Source organism: Mytilus edulis, chromosome 13 (genome assembly GCF_963676685.1).
Source record: "Mytilus edulis chromosome 13, xbMytEdul2.2, whole genome shotgun sequence".
Classification (NCBI taxonomy): domain Eukaryota; kingdom Metazoa; phylum Mollusca; class Bivalvia; order Mytilida; family Mytilidae; genus Mytilus; species Mytilus edulis.
In genome coordinates, this window is record NC_092356.1 from 61,710,287 (window position 1) to 61,737,880 (window position 27,594).

Consider the following 27,594-nt stretch of genomic DNA (forward strand, 5'->3'; position numbering starts at 1 on the left):
TTTTGTCATGCTTGAAGATATTAGTTTGATATTTAGTATATAGTATAACCATGACAACTTACAGATCAAGTTATAATTTGGTTCGGTCTGATGATTTTTTGCAGAGGTATTGTCCTTGGACTTAAAATTCATGTAAGAAATAAATTTTCAACTGTTTTTTTTTGTATAATTTAAATTTATGTGGCGTCACCTTTTAAAATAATCCATTATCACATTTCTTTCCAACTCTGATAGTGTCCACACCTGCATTACATGTTACAGGTTTTACTGAACCTCTTTCAAGCTGTTATTAGTCCCCTACCAATGAAGTTGAAGGGGGCTTTATGTTTGCACTCTGTCCGTCAGTCCGTCCGTCTGTCTGTCAGTCCGGCAAATCAGCTTTCCAAACTTTTTATGCCCCACCTACGATAGTAGAGGGGCATTATGTTTTCTGGTCTGTGCGTTTGTCTGTCTGTCCTGTGTCAGATTAAAGTTTTTGGTGAAGGTAGTTTTTGATGAAGTTGCCAAACAACTTGAAACTTAATACACATGTTCCTAATGATATGATCTTTTTAATTTAAATGCCAAATTAGAGTTTCGACCCCAATTTTGTGGTCCACTGAACATAGAACATGATAGTGCTAGTGGGGCATCTATGTACTATGGACACATTCTTGTTTTAACATGCTTGAAGATATTGGTTTGATAGTTGGTATATAGTATAACCATGACAAGTTACAGATCAAGTTCTAATTTTGTTCTGGTCGCATAATTTTTTTCAGAGTTAAGGCCCTTGGAAAATTCACATAATCTGTTTAACAAAAAATGTTTTTCATCATGCTTGAAGATATTGAAATTCATATTTGCCACATTCAGATTCTTTAAACATGACAAGTTATAGATCAAGTGAGAATTTTGATCTGGTCTGATGATTTTTTTTTGCAGAGTTATGGTCCTTGGACTTGGAAAAATCGCATAATCTGTTTTCCAAAAAAAAATTTCATCATGCTTGAAGATATTGACTTCATATTTGCCACATTCTTTAACAATGACAAGTTATAGATCAAGTTAGAATTTTTTCTGGTCTGAGATTTTTTTTGCAGAGTTATGGTCCTTGGACATAGAAAATTCATGCAAGAAATAGATTTTCTACTCCTAACAATTATTAACAGTTGTAATGTTGTAGATGTCCTGAAGATGTCCATGATGAAGGATATTTCTTGGTATTTTTTTTCAAGGGATATAATTGAAATTACTTTGTTTAAAGATGACAATATGTGGCATTAGGTCTTGTAACTCCTCTTAATGACTTTAGCAATATTAATAAAACTTAATTGTACTCAATTCCAGTACATGACCAGAGAATGTGCATAAAGGAAGATATAATTGGTCTGAAATATTTAAAAGGAGATGCTTAACTTACTTATATAGATGTAGTTATTATTTTTTTCACACATGAACACAGAGATATTTCTAATCAGTATCTATTTAAAATATTCTTTCATTGTGAATATAGCAATATCTAAATGTTTATGTATTTCTTCTATTAAAAGTCATTAATAGTAATAACACATTCATTCTGTGTCAGAAACTATGCTGTGTTAAATATTTAATCACAATCCAAATTCACAGCGCTTCTCCAAAACCGCTTGTCAGATTTACTTAGGGTTTCATAAAATGTTAGACTTATATGTCTAGGGGAGCCATCAATCTTTCGTTTGTGCATTGGGGTATATTTAGAGGTATTTTTAGTGGCCAAAAGAACAGAGGGGTTTACTATAGAACCCTATGGGATTTTATTTTTTTTTAATTTTTCAAATGACTATAACTTAAAAACAGGAAGTGATGAAGACACGCGGTGTGCAGTAATGATCACAGGACAATAAAACAAAGCAAATACAATATAAGGTGAGTCACTAGGGGTCAACCCCATCCCCTTCAATTTGAGAATGTTCTAATATCTTGTAAACGGTCCAGATCCCCACCCTTAAATCATATATATTCTTGTTTGGGACAATAAAACAAATCAAATGAAATATAGGGGGAGTCCCCCGGGGTTACCACCACCCCCTCCTGTTTGATAACTTGTAAACGTTCGAGATCACCACCCCTTAACCATATATATTCTTGTATGGATCAATAAAACAAATCAAATGAAATAAAGGGGGAGTCCCCGTGGGGTCACCATTACCCCATTCTGTTTGAGAACTTTTAAATGGTAAAGATACCCACCCCTAAACCATATATATATTCTTGTATAGGACAATAAAACAAATCAAATGAAATATAAGGAGTCTCTGGGGTCACACCATCCCCAAATTAATCAACTAAGGATCATGATACAACATTGACAGCAAAAATTACAGTATTCTTCTTCTTCTGGTTAAGTACAGTCCTCCCAGGAGATTATTATTGTACATTGAATATTTACATATTCAATGTAAGGAAAACATTGTGTAGAACGTGCATATTTATTTATACAGTGCAGTTGTGCTTAATTTAAATCTGGCTAAAAACCACTTAGCCATCTTACATATCTGGACACCCTGCACTCCTGGTTTGAATGACACTAAGGTGGTGCAGGTAACTAGGGACGCTGGTAGTCCATTCCAACTAATTATGGTTTGTATTTTCTAGTACATTATAGGATGTTGAACAAGGTAAAGTATCCATTTCTGATAGTTGCATGCTTTTATATTGAATCAGATAATTATGTCACAATATCACACAATTTAAATGCACTATTTACCAATACATCAATAGATCTCCATCTGTTCATTGGACACAAATTATAAAACAACTGCTAATTTTCGTTAACTTATTGTAACATTTATTTTAAGACATCTTTGCACCATATGCTGACTTACAGAAATGTTGTACAGTTATATAGTTTAATCATCGCAAGTATTTGATTGTTATTTATTTTATTCCTTTCCACCAAGCATGTAACATTTACATATAAGGGCAACTGGTTGACATAAAAATCATAAAAACATATACAAATGATGTATGCTGGAAAAGGGATCTGTAACATTCTAAGAACATATTCAGTTTTCTGAAGTAGATTGAGAAACCAGGGTTTATATTCCTTTGGAATTATCATTGCATTAAAAGAATTTGGTTATGATATTTTATGTTGGTCATTCAATCAATGAATATTTTAAAACTTAGATTACATCACAAGTTTATACTTTTAAAAGGATGAATTTTTATAAAATTCAACTTCAATAAATAAAATTTTGTCATCAGAAAGATATAACTACAACCTGTATTTTAGAAGGAAACCATCTTAAATTTAACTAAAATGTTAAAATACATATATGTAGTGAAGATTTCAGTAATTTAGCATAACTTTAAATTTTGCTAATACCTGATATATGTACATTGTATTGTCAAAAACAGCCTATATTTATGTATCAGAAGCATTCTACTTTCCAATGAATAGCTAAAAGATTACAATTTCACAATTTTGTAAAACTGCTATATTTTGGAGCAAAAAACGGGTCTTACTGAACCTACTCCTTTATTCACATCTTTCATATTATTAAAAAGCACAAACCGAGGTCTAATAATATTTGTTATCATTTCAGTTAATTCTGTTGGGTTGTACTCTTGAATATAAAATAATAGAATTTTGTATGATTGCCTATGCATTAGTTCAAATGAAGTGAGTGTAAGCAATTAGAGGTCAACATATAGCCTTCAAACATGAGAAAAACATATACCATATGTACCCCTGTCAAAATGCAACCATGGTTGACCATGGTTACCATCGCTAACCATTGATAACCATGGTCAAACCATGGTTGACTGTGCTGAAAACCATGGTTAACCATGGTTAACCATGATTGTGACCATGGTCAACATCTGACCATGGTTGACCATGCTCTATTTAACCATGGTTAACCATGGTTTTCCACGTTTGTGACCATGGTAAACATCTGACCATGGTTGACCATGGTCTAATCAACCATGGTCAATTTGACAACCATGGTCTAATCAACCATGGTCAATTTGACAACCATGGTCTTGCACCTGACCATGGTCAACTTGACAACCTGGACCATGGTGAATAAATATTGATCTGGATTATACCCATGGGAATTTATAACAAATTGTAAATTACTTTGAGACTTTCAATATTAAAAAATAGTGCTCGTTTTTTCAGTGGTACAATGTTATTGACAATTTTAAATTTCTTTCTTCCCAAGAGGTAAATTGTGACCTTTCATGATTATTTCAATAACAATATATTCTCTATACATTTTAAAACACACATAAACTGAGCAGTAAAGCTATAGTGGCAGAGAATGCTATTTACAGTCGGGTCAAATTTGGGACTTACAAACTTTTACAAACTGGAAGTTGGAACTTACTTTCGATCAGTATTCCTTGTTTTTTAACAGTTGTACGCTGTCATTTAACGATGTATTTCTTTCTTCCAAAGACGTAATTTCTGACTTTCTCTCCAAGTTCATAAATCTGCCTTTCTTTATCATTATACGGCATATTTTAAGAACTTGAAAACATTTCAGAGTGATATCTTTAGTCTTTATTGTTTATGTTTATTCCCCAAACGGAAACACATGCGACGTCATGATCAATTATTATCACCAACCGTTAACAATGATTCACTCAGTGTGAAACATTTAAATGACTTGGAACAAACGTCACGTGATCTCAGTAAAGTTATTTCGCGCTTTAAAAATCAAGTGAAGGATTTGATGTCCAGTGTTGTCACGTAAAGAAGATTTGTTATCAGATAAGTACATTCACAGGAAATCTGTTTGATATTTTGTTTAAAAGATGTAAAAATTGTTACAGTATTTGATTTGGCTTTCATTAATTGAACACATGCCACCTGAAATGGGTCTTTAAATTTTTTTTGTCAGTGTCAGTTATCCATATCAACATAAATTTTATATTTAATTGTTTTTAATTCCAGGTGTAACTGATAAAACTGTACAATATGAAAATTTTGTCAATGGTAAAATAATTTACACAATCATTCTTTTGTTTGAAAGGTAAACCAAAAAAAAAGGGGGGTACAATTATTTGTTTAAACAAAAACATGTTCATAATGTTTATTTTGTTGGGTGTTTTTATTATTGAAAATTTGCAAAAGAAGATAAAACATTTTTGATCCTTAAAATCTGTTATTGTATACAAATTATCAAGAACAATTGATTCTTTGTGGAAAATTTTATGTTCTTGCAGGTGGAAACTGCTTTGCATTTTATGGATGAACATTTCTGCAAGGATAGCTTTAAAGAGTTTCATGCAATTTAGCATTTGTTGGTAGTCCTGACACAAAAAGGAAGAGAAGTATACAGGCTCCATAACAAGTAGACTAACTGTTTCAAGATAATTGAAGATTGATTTGACAAGAATGTAAAATGGCCAACCATGGTTTAATGGAGATGGTTGACCATGGTTGACTCATTAATGACCATGGTTGGAACCACGGTTGACCATGGTTGGGACCACGGTTGACCATGGTTGGGACCACGGTTGACCATGGTTCGGACCACGGTTGACCATGGTTGTAACCACGGTTGACCATGGTTGTAACCACGGTTGACCATGGTTCTAACAATGGTCAACCATGGTCATTAAAACCATGGTTAACCATGGTCGGCCAATTAACAATTTTGTCAAACCATGGTCAACCATGGTCATACAACCATGGTTGACCATGGTTAACCATGGTTCTAACCATGGTTCAAACTGCACACTGACAGGGGTAGCTATAAAAGGTCACTTTTCTTGAATTTACCTTGCTTTCCACAGGAGAACCATCATACAAAATCATCACCCAAGTTGGCACTATATAGAGGGTGTGGAGCAAGAGGGTGAAATTTGGTTGATGGTTATTAATGGTACCACTAAACTTGATGCTAGGGGATGTCTTGACCTTGTTGTAGGGTATGATTCATTCATTGTTATCTGTCTAATTTATTAAAAAAATATTTTTTGAAAAAGTGATCATCTGATGGGATACTCAAGTAAAGGCTCCTGACTAGGGACAGGCAAATATCAAATGTGGAAGGGTTAAACATGGTTAAGCGCTCTACCCTCCCCTAACCTGGAACTGTGGTGTAACAGTACAGAATAAGGACATAAGAACAAGCTTTGATAATTACGGCGTTATTTTTTCATCTTAAATGCCAAAAGTGAAAATTTTATTTGAATGTTTTATAGATGTTTCTTGTTTTGTTAATAAATTAGAGTGTTGGTTTTCCCGTTTGAATGTGTTTCACTGGTCATTTTGGGGCTCTTTATAGCTTCCTGTTCTGTGTGAGCCACATCTCCTTGTTGGAGGGCATACTTTGACCTATAATTGTTTAACTTTAAATACTTTTTGACTAGGATGGAGATTTGTCTGATTGGCACTCATACCACCTCTTCTTATTTATATATGTATAATGATAAAAACTTGTAACATAAGTGTAATAAAAATTTGCCTTTATATATTGCTATCACGTTGTCGTCGTAGACATTTTAGTTTCCGGACAATAACTTTACTTTAAAACAAGGAATTATTTGAATCTAGAATAATTTTCAATTCTTGAAAATTGAACAAAAATTATGATGAAAACTAAACCAACTAAATAGGGTTAGCCATACGTGCATGGCTAAGGGTGGTAGGTTAGTTCATACCGAAATAATAGTGAAAGTAAAATTAGCATTAGCCATGCATGCATGGCTAACCCTATTTAGTTGGATTACTTTTCTTCATATATTTTTATCAATTTTCCAGAATTCAAAATTATTCCTAATGCAAATAATTCCTTGTTTTAAGTGGTTGGATCTCTATGAAACTTCAACAAAAGGTTCAATACCCAAAAATGAAGGTTGGGATTGGTTTTGGGGGTGATGGTTCCACTCGTTTAGGGAAAAGGGGCCAAAACGAGCATTTTTCTGGTTTCTGCACAATATCTTGTGAATAACTTCTTTTTTGATTGCTCCAAAATTGTACCACAAGGTTAAATACCACAAGTAGAAGGTTTGGATTGATTTTGGGGGTAATTGCCAAAACCGTTCAGGAAAGAGGGGCAAAAAAGGGTCAAAAAGAAACATTTTTCTAGTTTTCAGACAATAACTTGTGTGAAAGTGTATGGATATCTTTTAAATTGTACCACATTATACAAAATAAAATTTCTTTGAATAAAAAAAAATTTTGGGGTGTAAATTTTTTTTTGGTGATGGGGGGTGGGCCATTTTTATTTTTTCAAATTATAGGTTTTTCTCAAAACTCATTTTGTATATAACAGTTTGACTAAGTATTGAGTAAAACTACAATTGAAAATAAATTCAAATTATTTAACCAATTTCAAGTTTTTGACTACATTTATTTGCACTTTTGGACACTCATTAGGAAGGTATTGCTTATAAATACAATAGGACCACTATTTTTTGTTGTCCCCTTGCTGGCCAAATTATTTATTTTCTCTAAATTCAGAATCAAAATCTTTATTTACGAAAAAACCATTCCCTGCCCCCTGCAAGTTAAATGGTCCATTCCTTAGTCCTTATGAAAATCTATAACTATATTGAAGTTCAAGGTCATAGGTCAGTGGCACAGTGGTACTTACAATTTACTTTACCACCCTTGTGAATACACAAGAATCTAAATTTTTTAATGAGTTTTGACATACTTTATCTTTAGAAAAATCTTGAGCTATTTTAATTTTCAAGGTCAAAAGTAAAGGTCACAGAGTTAAATCTTTCAACATTATATGTCAAAGGTCATTAACATTGTCAAGTCTTTACACAGCAAGGGGATACCAGGCTTCATGTAAATATGAATTGGTAAATATTAGCTTAATAGATGCATTGTATAGAACCTTTAAGGCTGTAAAAGGATACATTCAATTTTGGTTATAACAAAGAGTTTTTAAGGCAAATGCAATGCCCATAGTGTTATTATTTTTATACTGTATGTGTCATTTCTTTTTAAACTTAGACAGAATCCAGACTGTAATTCGCAGCAGCAATCACCTTATATCCTCTTTAGCAAGTTCTTCTTCTGATCTTGTACCAGGAACGTATTGTTGCAGATACCTCAAAATCTCAATCATTTCACTTGTTTTATTTTCATTGAGGGGTAGAATGCCTAGTGGTACCTAAAATTAAAATTATTCATTTATGTTAAGATTATTGTCAAGACATTTTTCAATTGTTATTAAATGAAAATAAATATTTGAGTCTTTAAATTGGTGGATTAATAGGTGTTAAACATTAAGTGTCAAATATTGGAAGAGCATGTAATTGATTTTCAAACAGACCATTTACGGATTTACATGCTGACTTCACAATGAAACAATATTGCCCTTGACAAATATTTGGTACTATTTTTAGATATGAGCATATCTGTCATTTTTCAAAGTAAGAAGTACAATGTGTAGAGCTTAGAATGTGCAAAATGTAAATCCAACTGTTTGCCAAGATAAATCCAATAAGACTAGCTGGCATCCACAAGACATATATAGAGTCATGTGTCCATTGTTGATGGCAAAGACAGTTAATGCTGGACCTTTTTGTTGTGAACTCAAATATTTGGCTTTTCACTCCAGTTATTTAAACTTATTTTGTAGCATTGGTGTTTCTCGTTCCTATATTACCTATGCAGTATTTTGCGGAATGATTTTTTTGTCTTTGAAGGGTTATTCATTTTTACCTTATTGTTGTAGATTTTACTTAAAAAATTATTTTTTTATTATTGTCTTCTGCTTTTTTTTATAAATTTTGAATGTTTAATTTATCAGATGTTCTCAATTATGTATGTGTATAAAGCCTTACCACTGTTGATTTTTGTTTCATCTGCTCGCTATATTGGTGGTAGAAACCTTCTGGTATACATTTCTGGTATGGCATAAAACTTGTAAGGTGTTTTGTTAGAATTGAAGCTGTAACCTGAATCATATCAGTCCTTAATGAGGATATGTCATCACAGTTTGGCAGAAAATCTCCAATTGGAATATGCTGTAAATTTCCAATTGGTCTCTCATTAGGAAGGTCTTCACAAATAACTCTGTCTTTAATTGCCATTAATTGTATGTAATGCTTCGATTCATTTTGATGGTCTTCTGTCATATTACGCACTTTGATGTGGAAATCTAAGTTGTCTAAATTAAACCTATATGCAGGATTTAAATCACTGGTGTTTGTTTGCGATTTGGTTTCATTTGGTTTTGAATAGCCATGATCTGTATCGACAGTTGTAGAAGAAACAGTGCCAGGTCTTGAATATGAATGATCCATGCTAGAATTATTACAAAGGTTTTTATTGATGGAAGATCTTATATTGTCCTCAACATTTTTTTTTAGTTCAAGCATACACTTTTCGGTTTTCACTTTGAGCTTATGCAAATCTCTATTGACAGTACTGTATGAATTGCAAATACCAAGCTTTGAAAGCAGAAAGTATCCCTTCTTTTGCAGTTGGTTGTTGTACAGAGATATGCCAACAGATCTTTGTAATGAATTCAAAAAAACATTGCGGGTATGAAATAAAATGGAAGCAGCTGTTACTACTCTGATGTCATTAGTAACACCTCTCCCATTCATCCCTGCAGAACTTAAAATAGACCAAAACAGAGGATTGTCCCTTTGCAATTCATCAGACATACTCTTAAAGTTCAGTTTATCTATATCCTCTATTTGTTCTGTGAAGCATGTTTTTTCTTTTTTTGCACAATTTGAGCATATCTTTTTAATTACATTACATACCAGTAATGGTCTGTTTTCTGATGTCTTCAGATTGGTGGTTTAACAAAGATTTTACGGCCAAAAAAACACTGCCATTTGCAATGTGGTGAATTGTTTTAGACAATTTTCTTTTATTGTTAACTGATCTGTACTGTACCATTTCATATCTGTAATTTTCACCTGTTAGGTTCTTCTTTGAAGATTTATCAAGAGAAGGACATGGTTCAAATGTTTGACATGATTTTTCTATTGTAGAAGGTGCTTGACAAGATTTTCCAACATCATGTGCAAATTCTGTTTGACAATACTGGTTGACATTGAGATTTATTTTGCAGTGTGGAGTCTTTTCTGGTATTAATTCCTGTTTGTTTGTTTCAAAACCTATAATAATATATACTATGCATTATAACCAGCTGAATAAAAAGGTTGAAATATTTGATTTCAGTAAATTGAAAAGATCATTGATTAGATTTATATCCCAAGAAGATAAATATGTTTTTCAACCTAGTTTTATGACCGTTCTTGTAAATAAGTCAACCTGCTCTGGTTCACATTTTTCCAAAAAATAATATATAAAGCGTACTTACTTGATCAGTAAAGATTTATATTACCGGTAATATCTCGCAATTCATATTACATAAAAGATTACTGCTCATAACTTGTATTCCATTTCTTGTCCATGTAATATCCATTTGTAATGTGCTTCTTGATCAAAAGTTGCTGATATTTGACTCATTCAAAATAATGTCTGCACTGCAAACTTATATTTAAAAATAACAGTTTGACAGATGCATAACTATTTAAGAATGGCCAGTATTAAAAGCTTTGTGAACATGTAGTGCTTGAACTGAAAAGAAACTAGAGTGGTCATTAAGAAATGATATGCATTGCTATATTTAGTAAACAATATCTCATATATAGGGATTTTGATACAGTGTCCATAGGCTAATTAAAGCTAACAACTTGGCCCATTATTTATACAAAAATTAGCAGAGTGGAATGAAACATGTAATCTATCTTTAAACCTTCATATTAGGCAAAGATAAAAAAATAACTTCAATATCTTAAGAAATTTTGAAAAACTTCATATTAACATATTTGTTTTCTCAAGTGCACAAATACATGTCCAAAACCCGTTATTTTAGCATAAATCAGCACAGCAGAAAAACTATTATTTTATTTTAATTAAATTTTACAACTCAAAAGCCGGTTATTTTGGCCAAGATCAGCAGAATGGAAACGTTAACTTTATCTGTAAGATTTATAAGTGGACCTGAATAAACAAAAAAATCAAGTACTGTAAATATCTTTAGTTGTTTAAAAAAGTGAGCATATTTGGTTTTGATGGAATGACAGAATAGCACTGTAAATTACTCACTGCCCATATTCAAACTCTGTCAGAGTGTTTTAGTTGTTAGGATTGTATACAAGTTTAATAAAATTTGAAACAAGTGTGGACACAGATCAGCATGGATAGTATCCAGCATTCTGAGAGTATTGCATGGCAATACATAGTCCCCTACCAGTAAAAATTCATTTTTCCCGAAAACAAAATTTGAACTTGATGTGTAAATTGTCATGTTAAAACTATTAATACCAAATATCAAATCAATATAACGGTAGTCAGGCATGACCAACAAAGAGTGCAGAAAATTGGTTAATAATGTGATTTTTCTAGGTCTAAGGATCATATAACGCTGCAAAATATCATCAAATCAGAACAAAATTTAAACTTGATCTGTAACTTGTAATGGTAAAACTATAAACAAAATATCAATCAAACTCTTTAAGTATGACAAAAAAAATAGTGAAAAATTTATTTCTTGCATGATTTTTTTAAGTCCCAAGGACCATAATTTGCAAAAAAATCATCAGACCGGAACAAAATTCTAACTTGATCTATAACTTGTCATGGTTAAACAATATGGCAAATATGAGGTCAATATCTTCAAGTGTGACAAAAAAAAGTGTCGAAAACAGATTACTTATGTGATTTTTCTAAGTCCAAGGGCCATAACTCTGCAAAAAATCCCCAGACCGGAACAAAATTAGAACTTGATCTGTAACTTATCATGGTTATACTATATACCAAATATCAAACCACTAACTTCAAGCATGACAAAAAAAGTGTGTAAAGCTGATTTGCCGGACTGAAGGATTGACAGACGGACTGACTGACGGACAGAGTGCAAACCTAAAGTCCCCTTCAACTTCGTTGGTAGGGGACTACTTAGGACAGACCGAAGGATGGACAGATAACAAGGGTAACACTTAAATGTACCCTTTGCCTTGCTGCAGGGACATAAAAAGACACAATTATGAAGTAGAATGCTTACTCATTGCCCATTAAAAGGATATTTGTTGTATCATAACAGTTTGATATGAATTAAATGTACTACAAATGTATTTATTCAGTTACATCTTCTGATTTTTAAAGTGATTATTGAACTGAAAAAATGTTTTTTTCTTGCACTAGTTTGTATAATAAAAGTTGTTTTATATGCATTGTAGTTTTCCCCCTTTTAAAAAACATGCTAAAATTTACACCAACACTTAAAATACAAAGTAAATTCATTTGTTAACATTTCCAATTTTGATTATTTATAAGAGAATCTTCTTAGATGTTTTCTTAAAAAAGATTTGTAATTTAGAGAGTTAAGTTGCTTGAAATTTTAATGCCTAATTTCAGGATAGCAAAATCCAGTTTAGGCAGTTATAATTTTTAAATGATGACATGCAAAATAGAATACAGAATAGAAAATGGGTATGTCAAAGAGACGACATTCCAATCAACGGACACATAACAGCCAAAACCCTAATGATAATAACATCCAAGGCAACATCAAAATTCATGTAAATGCTCTCTTATGATTATTAATAACAGTTTTATTTCCCTGAGCAAACATTAACCATTGCACATTCATTTAGTATCTGCATGCATTAATTAAAAATGGATATATATTTGTCGAATTGCAATGTGAAAAACTGAGGGGTATATACATGTATAATTGTCAATTCGTTCTGATGAACCTTAACATTTTTAGATACATGTACATGTATGTAAAAGTGAAAAACAAGCTGATTCCTTTTTTCATAAATGTGAATAATTTATCATAAATTAACTTAATTTTGGTTAAATCGAAACTATTATTACTGGTATATAATTCTGATGATGTTGTACAAAAATATGAGGTTTGTAATGATGACGTTTATTGAAATTCAAATAACCATAATAAAAAATTGATGTTGCCTTTATATAAACAGTTAGTAAAATATTCATGCAATAACTTTTTTTTCTTTTACCTCTAACATCATGTTGCAAAGCTGATTTGTGTCTTTTCCCAGATGGTTGTTGTAAGGAACATAAGCGCTTTGTTGGTACATTTTCTTGCAGCTGCTGTGATTTGGATTCTATTTTTTCTGTCAAATCGTCTGCTTTTGCATATAGATTTAGAGCTTTTTCAATTGACCTGAATATTAAAGAAATTTCATATTTATAATTATGGGTAGCCAAATGAACAGACAAATGACAGACTAAGTTATCAGTATAAATAATGTATGTATTAAAAGTTTTAAATAATTTATATATATATTATGAGACTATTTAATGTTTGAATAATAGCCAATGATAAATCTTACGAGGCGATAGATCATATAAATATGATGCAGTACACTACCAAATATAAAATGCAAGTCTATAAATGTACAACATCACCAAAAAATGTGCTTAGCCAAGCGCAGCTGGATACGACCGCAGAGGTCCAATCCTGAACAGTTTGGGCAATTAGGACAATATTCAAGCTTGATACAGGTCTGAATTTGGATTTTAATTAAATATTTGACACATAATAGTTTTCTGTCACAGAATAAATGTAGTCAAAGAACTTGAAATTGGTTAAATGATATGAATTTATTTTCAATTTCATGCTGTTGCGCAATACACTGTGCTGTAGTGCAATACACTGCGCTGTTGTGCAATACTTAGTAAATCTGTTTTTAGACTATAGACAAAGAAATAGCAAAATAAATTGTGAGAAAAACCTAAAATATAAAAAAATAAATTTAAAAAAATTGCCCCCCCCCCCCCATAAAAAAAATGTTACCCCCTAAATTTTTTTCCCAAAAAAGTGGTTATTTCGTAAATCTTGAAGAAAAAAAAATGTGCCCCCCCCCCAAAAAGATTTATTTTTACCCCCCCAAAAATAAAATTGATAAGAAATTGTATTTTTGTAAAATGTGGTACAATTTCAGAGATATCCATACACTTTAACACAAGTTATAGTCGTTAACTAGAAAAATGCTTGTTTTTGTCCCCTAATTCCTAAACGGTTGGGACCATTACCCCCAAAAACAATCCCAACCTTCCTTTTGTGGTATTGAACCTTTTGCTTAAGTTTCATAGAGATCCATACACTTAAACTAAAGTTATTGTCTGGAAACCAATGTGTCTACGGACGACGACAACGACGATGACGACAACGACGTGATAGCAATATACGAACGCAAATTTTTTCGGTCGTATAAAAAACAATTTGGTGATGTTGTATGTACATTTTTAGACTTATATTATGGAACTATATAGTTATTTTGTGTACACTGTACATGTATCATATACATTTGATTGTTAGATGTGAATGCATATCAGCATGATCAGTGTGTTTTAGGGAGGCAACAATTTGTAGTCATTGCGCTAAGCTGTGCATACCATTACCAATAATTTGCTATTATGGTGTTTTACAAATTAAAGAAGTGTACTGTGAGTCATTAGCCTAATTTCTCCACAAAAATAAACTTAATTGTCATGTACTGTTTTCAACATATCATACATTTTTGTGGTGTTTTAAAAATATGACTGAGACTCTTTAATTTAATATTGAAAAAGGAAATTCCAAGTTACATTTAATAATGAAAAATGGTCATTTGAGTATCCCTTATCCACTTCAAATACACATGCTGACTTCATTATTATTATGACATGTTCATGAAGTGTTTGAAGAATGGAGTTGAAAACTGTAAAAGGAGTTAATTATACAAATTTTTAACCCTCTTTCTGCAAAAATATAAATTTTCAAATCTAATAAATAAAAAGTTCTTCAAACATTTCCAAATAGCATGTGTAAAGGTGTAATATTTTCCTTTGATAATTCAGAGATATTGGTAAAAAACTGTATGAGAAGATTTCATAAAGTTTGAGATATTGTGTGTTTTTAAAAATTAATAAGTTTCACATTCACCTAAAAATTAGTTTAAAAATGAGGGGCCAGATTGGGGGGGGGGGGGGGGGGGCTCATCACGATTCACAAGTTGATTTTTTTGTCAATCATGATTCACAGAAAATAAATTTCCATGATCACGGATCACGAAAAAAATATAATAAGGGAAAAAATCTGTAGAAAAACGGGTAACGATAGTGAAAATACACCAATCACGAAGAACGAAAATAATCCATCAGGCCCCTCAATAATATTGAAACTATAACAGGTATAGAATTTCAACATGTGCTTTTCAAAATAATTTTGACCACTTGAAATGCTATTTCAAAGTTTGTGCTTCTGTCTTAAACTGTGATTAGAAGATAATCAGGTTTTTAATGTGTTGGTAAATTTATTAAAAAGAATATGAGTTAATAATGTAATAATTGTATTTTAACTGTATTTAAATTGTATGTATCTACATACATGATATATATATGTATCTATGCAAATAAATATTCTTTTTCCTTATTAATGTATGCTCTGTATGATCCTTGTGTGCCCCTAATTGAAAATAAAATATGTTGAGTTCTTTTCAAGATACAACTCTCCTTCCAAGTCACATTGTATTAATAGTTCACAACTATAGGTAAAATATGGCCTTCAACAAGGAGCCTTAGCCAGTCAGGGGAACACAACTTGACAATTAAAACCTATTTTGTTGTTCTCTCGTGAGTAAATTCCCATTGATCAGCATTAAACAGTACCAAATATATATTTAATTTGTTTTCATAGCTTTTAAATTTTCATTTGCTTCTTAGTTGCTTTAGTCATGATTGTGGTTATTGTTTTTTGGATTGCTTTGCATAGTGCTATTCTATTCATTTTGTGTGTGCTTATATGCTATTCTTACAAGGCCGTAACTACCCTTGAGGCAAGTGAGGCAATTGCCTCACTAAAATTTCGACACTAATTTTTTTTTAAACATATATATAAATATAATAATCGTTTGTTGTTCTGTCTCAACCTTAATTTCTATAACTTATCATCACTCCTTTTAAACTATTCTTCCTGGATATAACTCAGCATCTCAACGGGTGATGTTTCTCGATTACATTAACCTAGTGACGATAATCATCATGGATCTCTAGTTAAAAACAGGCTCTTGCAGAAAAAGGAAAAGTGACACTGAAGGTAAAGAAGGAATAATTCTAGTAAACTAGTTTTTTTTGTGAACAGAATCTGAGTATTGCATATAACTTCATTAGAACAATCCAAAAACGATAAGTAGACTGACAAATCAAGTACTGGTCTTCGGAAAGGGGCAGTCCTGTCTGCGTATTCATTTCTCCGTTTCACCAACTTTTGACAAATCAAGTACTGGGCATCGCAAGGGGACAGTCCTGTCTGCGTATTCATTTCATGAACTTTAATCTTTCTCTTTACAGATAAATAAAATATAAATAATATGAAACATGCATGGATTAGTTTTTATCCATGTTTCTTTAACCTTAAAAATTGAAAGAATATCCCATATTCCAGTTTGATATTATTGAGGAATGGTAGAACCTTTAACACAGGATTTTGTCTTTACTTATTCGGGACTACGGAATTTCGTTTCTTTATATTCGGGGTTTCGGAATCGAACACCCCAAACCCCAACCCTAAATTTATAGATTCTGGAACTAAAATACCACCAACTATTTCCAGAAATAATTTGAAATTACGGACCTACATGTAAACGTCAAAAACTCCATTCCAATTCCCCTGTACCCATATCATATATACTTACTCTAGATAGAATCATATACATATATCTTATCTCATTATATCCCTAGTTTGTCTACTCTTTGTCAGCGTAAAAGCAAGTTTAATATGTTGTAACTGCGACTGTATGGTGGTGCTTACAGGAAAGCTTGATTTCCTTTTGCAAACAAAACTGTTACTACCGATGCTGCTACCGAATTGTTGATGGAGAAGGAATTGGAAGAAGACATTGATCATTGTGTTGATGATGGTGATGATAATGTGCTACCTTTAGAAACACTGACTACCCTGAAACGACTGAAAACTTGAAAACTTGGAAAAGAGCATGCATGAGTGGCGAGAGATTGTGCGGTCTTGCCATGCTCCGTTCATCGCAATAAGGATATCAGCAGACCAAATTATGATTCTGAAACGATTTGACTGAACCGGCCATAGCAAACTCTGACTGAATCGATGTTTGTTCTATGTTCTGGCAGCAGACTCAAATCAGTGATATTTGGATGATTATCTAACACATAAATTAAATAAAGTTGTTAAAAATTTGGTGTAAGTAAAAGTCTTAAAATATGAAAAATTTATATAAAAAGTGTCCAAATTCAAGTCATTATGAAACTCTCTAAAAATGCCTAGAATGCAGGATTTTGTTTTATATATTCGGTGAAAAGCTCACAAGAGCTTATCATAGGCGGATTTGGTGGTGGGCTCGGGGGGCCCTGGCCCCCCCTTGCGTGGGAAAAATTTGGTTGATTATATAGGGAATCACTGAAGCATGACTGGAGCGGGCCCCCCCCTTAGGTCAGTCAGCGGGCCCCCCCTTATGAAAAGTTCTGGATCCGCCACTGCTTATGTTTTTGTATGTTGTAAACCATGCCGAATGAAATTAAAGTTTTCTTATCTTATCTTATATAAAAATTAAAAGGCTGGGGCGATCTGTGACGAATGAGCGTTTGGGTACCCTGAAGTTACAGCTAAAACTCCACCTATAATCACAGGAATCAGAAATTCTATCAATTTGGGGGTCTGTAAAAGTTGAACTACACTATCACAGGAGAGCTTCTCTCGTACATACCATTTACATTGATGACAAACGTAACTGCCAAAGTTCTCTTTGCACTGTAGATTAGTTTCATAAAATTTACAACAGTTTTCGAATGCGGAACCAACAGAGCCACTTTTAGATAATATGAGATACTTTCTTGAACCAGAATGTAATCTTCAAAATGTTGATGGTATTCTGTAACTAAAGAAGAAGAAGAACCAACTGTTGAACAAGAAACACATAGAGATGTGTTTGGCACAACTGAGTGAGAAATGTATAAACTTGAGATAGACTCAGCTGATTTGGATGCCACGTCCATTGATAGTCCATTTCCTCTGTTCGGTTTTATCTAGTGTTAACATGAATAGAAGATAAATCTTGAAACTTTCCGAAAAATTAAAACTAGCTCATTTGCATATTTTGTCACGCCCCAACTTAACAATTATTCAATGCAATTGAATCCAGACTCTACATATACAATAGTCTCGATCATCCAGCCGCTTATTTTTTCAAAGTAGAGCGTCTGGATGACAAGTGATATAAAAATGGTAATTTATGACATTCGGAATAATATCGGCTTTTTTCACTTGTTGTTAGAGATAACGTCCAAGACGAATAACCAAGAAGTTGGTTATTGACTTCGGAAGAAATGACATTACGATAATATCATTACAAAGCCCGAGTGTACCGATTGTTGTTGAACGCTATTTATATATTTTTTGTGACGACATACAATTCATGGAAAACACCACACAGCATGATGGCTTACATGGGCATGGACGCGAAGGAAAAACCAGCACATCCAACCTTGGTAAGATGTTATAACAACACGCACTGTAACATTAGTTGCAATGCAACCTGATACATCAAGTTATTATATTCTTTCATGCATGTTCGTGCAACAAAAACGAGTTGATAATTATACAATAGGTGTCAATTGTTATGTTGAATGGGACCACTCGAACAGTCGTATATTATAAATACATTTTGGGTTGATGTGTAGTACCGTTCAATTTATAAATACTTGAAGGAAAACTGATATGACGCCGAAATATCACCTACATCCAAGATAAGTTCGTTGTATCTATCTAAATAAGGGGATTTGCATCTTCATATGTGTAAAAAAAAGGGGGGGAGGAGAGATACACAATGATGTTCACATTCAAAGAAAAACAAAGTGTATCCAGAAGATGCCATTTTTTACACAGTAAACTAAACGGTCAAAATGATTTATACATTCGATTTTCTGCAAAACAAGACAGTTAAACAATATATTCAGCATCAATGAAAAAAGTGTCAATAAGGGAGCAACTAGTGAACCAAATGATATAAATAACGAAAAGTAGACATCATCATGACGAAGAGTTAATCATGTAGACTAAAACAAAATTGAAGATAAAATTGCCAAAAGTTCAACATTACACAAATAAGGAGAGGCGGTATCATTATGAATACCAATGAAAACTATCCACCCAAGTTCAAATGAATTGAATGTGAGCAATTATAGGCAACTGTATGGCCTTCAACAATGAGAAAAATTCATGCATGGTTTGGATAGAGAATACAAACAGGGAATGTGTCGAAGAGACACTGGGCAACCCGACAAAAGAGCAGTAAACATCCAAATGCCACCAATGGGTTGGGTCGTCAATGCAGCGAGATAATCTTGCATCCTGAAGCCGGTCGGATTCAGCTTGCCCAAGGACAATATTGTATACAATATATTTCTTTGATGTTTGATGTTTTAAAACAATTTGATTTTCATATACATGCTATGCTGGTGACTAAAAATTGATATGATTTTAATATTTACTTTCTTTTGTAGACAAACCAATGATGATTTATGGACACAGATTTTATGTGTAAAATGTGAAGAATTATAAAAAAAATGTATATATATAATACTCAGGATTTTCATTATATCATAAGCATAAACAAGATTTAAACTGTAAGCTTTTTTTAATTACTGAAGCTTCAATCAGTATAAATAGATCACAGAACCAAAAATGCTGGGTATACATTATTTTGACAGACGCCACAAAGCGAATAAAATACACAGACGTATATTGATTAAATGAAACAAATATCGAGAATCACGTTGTTGTCAGAAATGTTATGGAAATTAGATATGTATTAACAAATTAAAAATCATATGAACAATTAAAAAGTTAGTTTTTACGGTTGAATCGTATCTCATTTTCATGTCGGGCCCTCTTATAGTTGACTATATGGTATGGAGTTTTCTTAATATTGAAGGCCATGCAGTGTTCACATTTGCGTATATCTATGTCATTTGAACTCTGCTGGGTTGTTGCCTCGTTAGCAATCATACCAATTTCCTTATTGTTATATAAAAGGTTTACAGCATGCAGAATTTATAGTTCATGAGAAGCTGTCCTTTTTTGCATGCTTATACATGATGGAAATTACAACAGTTAGAGAAGTAAAATACACTTTTGAGTTGTTATCTTTTTTTCACAAGTTACTATGCAGTGTGGGGTAAATCCCATTCCATCTTTTACATGTGCATGATTCAAACATGCATTCAAAGAGTATTGGGTTTCATGACTGACTGGTTAAGTTCTGTATTTCTCCATGGACACGGGCTACACTGGCACAGTCATGACAGTGGTTTTGTGTGAAGGTTTGTTCCTAAATATTTTCTTCCCAAAAGGATTAGGCAATTATTGGTGTAATAGTTGAACAACATTTAGACTATTCTGTCGTTTGCAGTTTTAAGATCAGTTAATTTTGTGTAAATGGAAATTGAGTTGGCTCATTGTGTGACCAGTGATCTCGCTGATCTGCCAGTTATACCTGTTAAGGAAGTTTTTCTACATATGCAATCTTAGTATTTGTATGAGATGTTTTTCTTTACATCGACGTAACTTGATGTGTGCTTTTTTGTAAGGTAAGTGCATCAGATAAATATTTAAAGGAAGGAACTGAGAATAATGAGACAAAACAAGGAAAAATGGTTAAAAAAATAACGAATAGAGACTTACGGTGACACAATATACTGATTGGTTGCTTAACGTCCAGTGACAAATATTCCATGCATGTCAGTTAGGACGATGTGATAAAATACAAAGAATGGAGAATAGTGGTATTTTATAGTATGAAGATCAGAGAAAAAGTGAACAGGTGTGCAATAATATAAGAATAGTTTGATCTTGGGTTGCTTTTTATCGTCTTGTGGTAAATATTGATAATGTTCAGGACGAAAAGAAGTTAAAAAAATTTATAAAAAGGAGGTCCTAATTTATAGTCTGTTCGGGATACAGTTTTGAGAAGTTACGACTCACTAAAAAATAAGGGTATATTGTATCGAAGCAGACATAAAGATCAAAGTATAACGGTCCACCTAGGGACTCCTTTTTAAGCGTGCAGAGAGCTTGGTATCCTCTATACACGAACAGTTGCGGATTCAGAACTTGTTATTAGGGAGGGGAACTACACTCACTCATGCTACAGTGTTTCCCTATATAATCAACCACATTTTTTCTACGAAAAAAATGGGCCTATGACGAGTGCTTTAATATTTACACAGGGTCGTAACTAGGCCTCATAATAAAACAAAACAGGCGTTTGTGTGCCGCCGTCTGCGGTGCCCAGGTAATCGAGAAACCAGGGGTGACACAACCAGTCGAAAAGTAAAAAGTAGTTTTAAATGATCAATTATTAAAGACTTAGTTAGATAGAAACCATGACCAAAAAAAAGAGTAAAACTTTTAATCAACGAAAAAAATATCTGAAATCTGAATATAAAGTACGGCCAATTTAAAGCTTAATTTTGACTATAGTATAGATCTTTTAGTTTATTACATGTTTATAAATCATCCAGTTGCAGACAAGAGTTTGTATTAAAACTTCCCCATCAGCAAGTTGGCCAACATAGAGTGAGCTACAAGAATGTCATATATACATGTACATTAACTGTTTACTGTTGTTAAAAAAAATTATATTGGGGATAACGGAACTGCTATTTATAGATATGTTCTATATTTAATTATTTGTTACGCCCCCTATAAATATTTGACAAGTCCGGTTAATCACCCCAGACGCTATATTCACGATATGCGTCTGGGTAATCGAGACTACATATACAAGGGGTACAATCAAAATCACGTGATGGATATACACACACCGGAAGTTACAGTCGAACTCGCCGCTTGAAAGGTTAGTAGTTGTATTTTCTTGTTTATATCAATTAAATTTTGATTAATAAGTTGGCACACCGAATGTCGGATAATATGTAGTTTTAAAATACACAATTGTGTTTGCTAGAAAGCGTGCAGTTATTGCAAACACTTCGACACAGTTATCTGGTGAAATTTTTGAACTGTGTCTAAGTGTTATCATTAACTGCACGCTTCCAGCAAGGATAATTGTGTATTTCAAAACTAGATAGTATCCGACATACGGTGCACTACCTTATTTATCAAATTTTATTGATATAAACAAGTAAATACGATTACTTACCTTTCAAGCGGTGTGCTCGACTGTTACTTCCGGTGTGTGTATATCCATCACGTGATTTTGATTGTACCCCTTGATATAGGATATGGAGCGTCTGGATGATCGAGACTAGGTCATTTATTGATCGATGTATTTTTCGAGACCAATCAGCATTTTAGATTGTGTAAATTATAAAATATAATCAGTTTACAAAATATAATCATATACCTTATAATATCCACATTCATTGATTAAAATAAAAAAAAATCTATAAAGATGAATAGAATACTTTTCTTTATTTACATATGCCAGTGATTTGAATATATATATTTATAGGTGGCACGGTAGTATTTCCTGGCCTATTAGGGGACGACCATTAGATATTCGGGGGGGGGGGGGGGAGTGGTAGGCGGATTTGTTTTTGATTGGATATTTATTTTTGTAAACTAAGAGGACAGATTATACATTTTCTGCACTATTGAAGCAAGATTTTTCATTTTCATAAAGCAAGGGACTGATTATTCATTTTCGCAACTATATTTATATTATTCAAAAACGTACAATTTTTAAATGATTTGTTTCTTATAAATAATACATGTATAGTCAAGTCATTATGTACCATTTAATCAGAATTAATCATTATCCTCTGCAGAAATGAATCTTTTATATTGCCAACTGTATATACATAGTATTAAAGTTTGGTTGTCTCTTTTAAAAGTACTTGCAAACATATTACGCCGAGCAGATCGAGGCAAATTTTTTTTTAGGGTTTTGGAACCACTGAAGGCCTAAGAAGCTATAGAACAAATGATGCAAAATCATGCTATCTGGGTGTTCCGAAGACCCTTTCTTAATCTGAAAATGCAAATTTTGTTTTAATAATTGTTTAACAATACTTTGGTCTCAAAGCAAAATGTATAAACTCAGTGTAAGACTAAGACTTTTAAAGTTTCTAGGGCCAACATCAAAAGCCCAATGTGCATGATGAACCAAAAATGGAATTCACATAGTTAAGTCTGTGGCTGCTGGTTTTTTTTTTAACTCAGGCCTAAATTAAAATATTGTTTGTTTGCCCTTTTCCGACCCTAAGTTTTGAAACAGGGTAGGTAGGTAGGTAAAATATTTTATTTTTTTCCCCAAAAAAATAACTTGGCTCGGTATATTATTTGTCATGGGTAGGCAGGTAGGTAAAATATTTTATTTTATAGATACAAAATCTGCATAATGTCATTTTTTTTGTCCGTTTTTTTTTTGCAAATAAGTTTTCCGCTGGGACTATTAGTTTTGAAAAAAAAATATATAAGAGATAACTTTGTACTGGTAAGATAATGTCCGGGCAGACATATATTACTAGTAGAAAAAGTCCCTAGAGTGTTACAAATTTCGTTTGTGCCTTTTTTCCAATAAAAATGCTATAATAAGACTTAAAACTCAATTGTCACATATTTTGCATCACATTTATAAATGATCTGTATGGAAAACTTGGCGATTTTACTGCCAGATATTCTCCACTTTACAGGGTTTTGTCACTTTTGGTTCATGTCAGATATAAATAATTTAGCGGCATCGTTAACATAATCATTCTGATATGCGGATCACAAAAGGCCATCACTACATAGAAGACAACGTCCGTTTACAAATTAGTTTGTACACACGTTAATACTTTTGTATCAAACGAACTTTTTTGTAAATGAACCCTGCTCTTTAAGTTTAAAGGTACAGAGTAACGTACTTCATATCATGATTTCAGAAAGCGTTCAACATCGATTTCAAACAAATGCTTTGAAACTTCAAATGCAAGTGTTCATGTCAAACGCTCAGGTGATACCAAACGGACTGGACCTTATACGTAAAGATAAAACCCGAGGATTCCGGTAAAAAAGTTTTGAGCGGGAAATACAAATATAAGATTTTGGGTAGGAACGAAAAAATAAAATAAAATAAAATCTTGCTGGTAAATACAAATAAAAGATTTTCAGGCGGAACGAATTGATAGGGTCGGTCGGTAAAGGGCAAACAAACAATATTTTAATTTAAGCCTCATGATCAAGTTCATAACAAAATCACTAGATTACAAATGGAATGCAGCACTAACAGAATACAAAATGAAAGAAGGGCAATCAATGAACAAAAGACAAATAAATAAGAAACATTGATCCCGAAAAGTCAAGGCGACGTCTGAGGGAAAACTGATCTTGCTTCTTGCAAAGCACTGGCTGTGAACACAATTAAATGGAGACAAGTGTTTGGTTTTAAATTTTTCTACATGAGGCATTTGCCTCAATGTAGTTACGGCCCTGTTAAAAAAAAGTGAGGTACGGTTTCCTGAGACATTATACCTCAAGTTGAATGAAACCAATTTTCAGACATTTCAAGTATATTTAAATAATATTTATACTTTTTTTATTAAAAAAATTGGGAATTGTTTCCTGATTTTTTTGGGAAAAAAGATGAATTTATGAAGAATCTTGTGCCATCTCATACTTTCGATTAGACCTGCTGAGTTATGTATTTTCAATACATTGCTAGTCAAGTTATTTATTTTCAAACTACCACAGAACAAACCATTTATTTTTGTGATTATCAAGGCTGAGTTATTTATTTTCAAAATCCTCTTGCCCCCTCAAAGAATATCAAATGGTCGTCCATTAAGGGATAATGATAGCCTTTTTAGAATTTTCACCACTTTCTAACACTGCAAAATATTCTGCATTCACAGTTAACTGAGGTACTTTCATTTTACTATTCAGAAATGAATTTGAATGGTATCATAACCGTTTACTTTTTTTGCTATTTTTAAAAATCTAAGGCCACTAGTGCTTTTAGGTCTTTTATCGTGCAGTGAATACAAAATTAAAAAAAATCTCAAAAATTCATTTTCATCTGTATGTAAAATTATTTCATATTTTTCTACACCTGATTTATCCCTCAGATTGGGAAAGTATGTTAAGTTGATACTGTATTTTTTGTCCAACCACACTGTTCAGATACATTGACTAAGGTAGGGTACACAATAGAGCAACCTAAATACTGGAATGCAAATACTACTGTGCTACCTTAACCAAGACATTACAAACTTTAAATCAGTTATGACACTTATGATGCATAGACTTCTTACTATGAAACATATTACAATAAAGAATACTAGTCTACACTTATTTTTTACCAAAAAAAAGTCAAAGATTACACCCCCACCCCAGCTGGCAGATTTTCACCTTTTTTCATCTTACCATTTTTACTTATGGATTGACCAAAACCCAAATATATGATGTTTCAAATCAACACAGAAGTCAAACATGGTGATTCAGGAGGAATGATTGAATTGCCAACTCTATTTATTGTTAATCTGACTGAAAGAAACAGTTTAAGCACCAAATCATGAAAATGATATTAAAGTCCATTCCACATTTTACAGCATGCCTTACATTACTTTAAGCATTTCCAGACTATGAAGGCAACACAACAAGACTCTTTAGATGGCAAATAACTATTATTCATTTCAGTGTATTAATGTAACAATAACGCAATGTAATACATGTACTGTAGACACAGTTGTTATTGTTACATTCGTAATTAATCGGTTCCTTACCCAACCCTGTATTCCGGCAATTAGTCTCCAATGTAACAATAATATTTTTATTGTTACATTTTCATGTAACCGTAGCCAGTGCCTTCATAATATGAAGGTATGTGGGTCATTATCATTGCTCCTATCCGAGAGTGAAACAATTTCACGTCATAACGTCATTAAATGAATTTCCACTGCTTAGGCATGAGCTGATTGGCCATTATGACAAAAATGTGTTAGAAATCATATCTGATATTATTCCTCAGTCATAATAACCTTCCATCATTACCGAACTGAACAAAGAAATAACACAACGGGTGCCTATACGGTGCAAGAAATGCTTACCCTTCCGGAGCACATGATTTCACTCCTTGTTTTTATTGGAGTTCGTGTTGTTTCCTATTTATTATTTGTAACTGTTGATGTAAATGTCTTTTGGTTTTATGAGTCTTTGTTTGATCCTTGGTTTTGATTGTTATTTTCTTAGGACCATGTCAGCCAATCAAACGTAGATTTGAAGTGATTGATCAGTACCAACTTCATGCATTCTGCAGAGACGTTTGCTTATGAAAAATAACTTAGAGCAACACATTATTCTAAGATGAATTATATTTAAAGAAAAAAAGAATTGAAAGATCAGTACTTATTTATCCAAGCATTCTCTCGTGATGAGCCTTTTATATCTTACCGTTCGGTATGAGTTTGGCTTATTGTTGGAGTCTATATGATGACCTCAAATTCTTTCCAACCACATCATTTAGGGAGCTACCATTTGATTTTTATGGGGGGGGCTAGGATGAAATTTGAAAAAAATAGGCAGGACAGGAGTTTTGAGTAAAAAAAAAAGGCAGGATGAGCAACTTGGTAAAAAAAAAAGGCAGGATGACAATTTGTGTAAAAAAAGTCAGGATAAACTAGTAAAAAAAAAAGGCAGGACCAAATAGAGTAAAAAATAAAAAGGCAGGACAGGGATTACAACTAAAAAAAAAAGCAGGACAAAATTTTTCATCCTAGCCCCCCCATAAAAATCAAATGGTAGCTCCCTTAGACATATTGTTGCGTAGTTATCGCATTGTTTGTATGACTATCAAACAGTTGATGTCTACAGATTCAGCCAGATTTTTAAAGAAATAATCGACATTAGATTTTGAAGGCTATTCATTATGAAGATCAATCTGGATTGAAAGTTGTACTATTTTGATGTATAACCTATTATGATTTTTTGCATCTGTTAACCTGTAAGAGTTCCTTGTTTATGAGTTATCATCTGATAGCAATGTTATAGGAAGACTAGTATATAGGTATTGATTTTTTTATCTGTTTATGTATCAATTGACAGGGACTGTTCCTACATCTTGAGATTAAAAAGTATCATTGTCCAAAAGACGAGTTTTCGTTAGGCGACCATACTGTGTCGAACAAATCGAAAATAGGATGAAAACGAAATCATCACGTTTACAAGTTCCGCCATTACAATTGAATTTGCAGTTAACGATGTACAACGTCTTGTCAAAGGCTATTCAATTTATTTGTTGTTTGTTCCAAATATGTTTCGTAAATTTGAAGCGGACTCATAAAACTATTTGATACTTTAATTTTGATATCATAAAATGGTATAAATATGAAATTATCCAAAACGTGAAGTTTTAGTCTAATAAAACATTCAACTGCCATATTTGGTTTTAAAAAAAGCGAACCAATTAAGCCAGAGAACAAGTGCAAAAAATTTGTGAACTGCGGAGAAAGATTGAATACCCTTTTTTCTGTTTGTTAGAATCCATCGTCCTCATAAATTAAAAGATTTCAAAGATCTTCTCCTCTGAAAACACTGATTAGAACTAATTAAAAACAATACTTCCAAACAATTGTTGAAAGTGTAA

The 27,594-nt window shown here is 32.6% G+C and overlaps 1 long non-coding RNA gene across 1 annotated transcript; it reads right to left on the reverse strand.

The window, feature by feature from the left end:
- Positions 1–11,347: 11,347 nt before the first annotated feature.
- LOC139501497 (uncharacterized) lies at positions 11,348–17,842 on the reverse strand. Its single transcript, XR_011658585.1, has 3 exons — positions 17,719–17,842; positions 12,994–13,160; positions 11,348–11,387 (listed from the first exon to the last, which is right to left on the reverse strand). It is a non-coding gene; the product is annotated as an uncharacterized lncRNA (long non-coding RNA).
- Between the last annotated feature and the right edge of the window lie 9,752 nt (positions 17,843–27,594).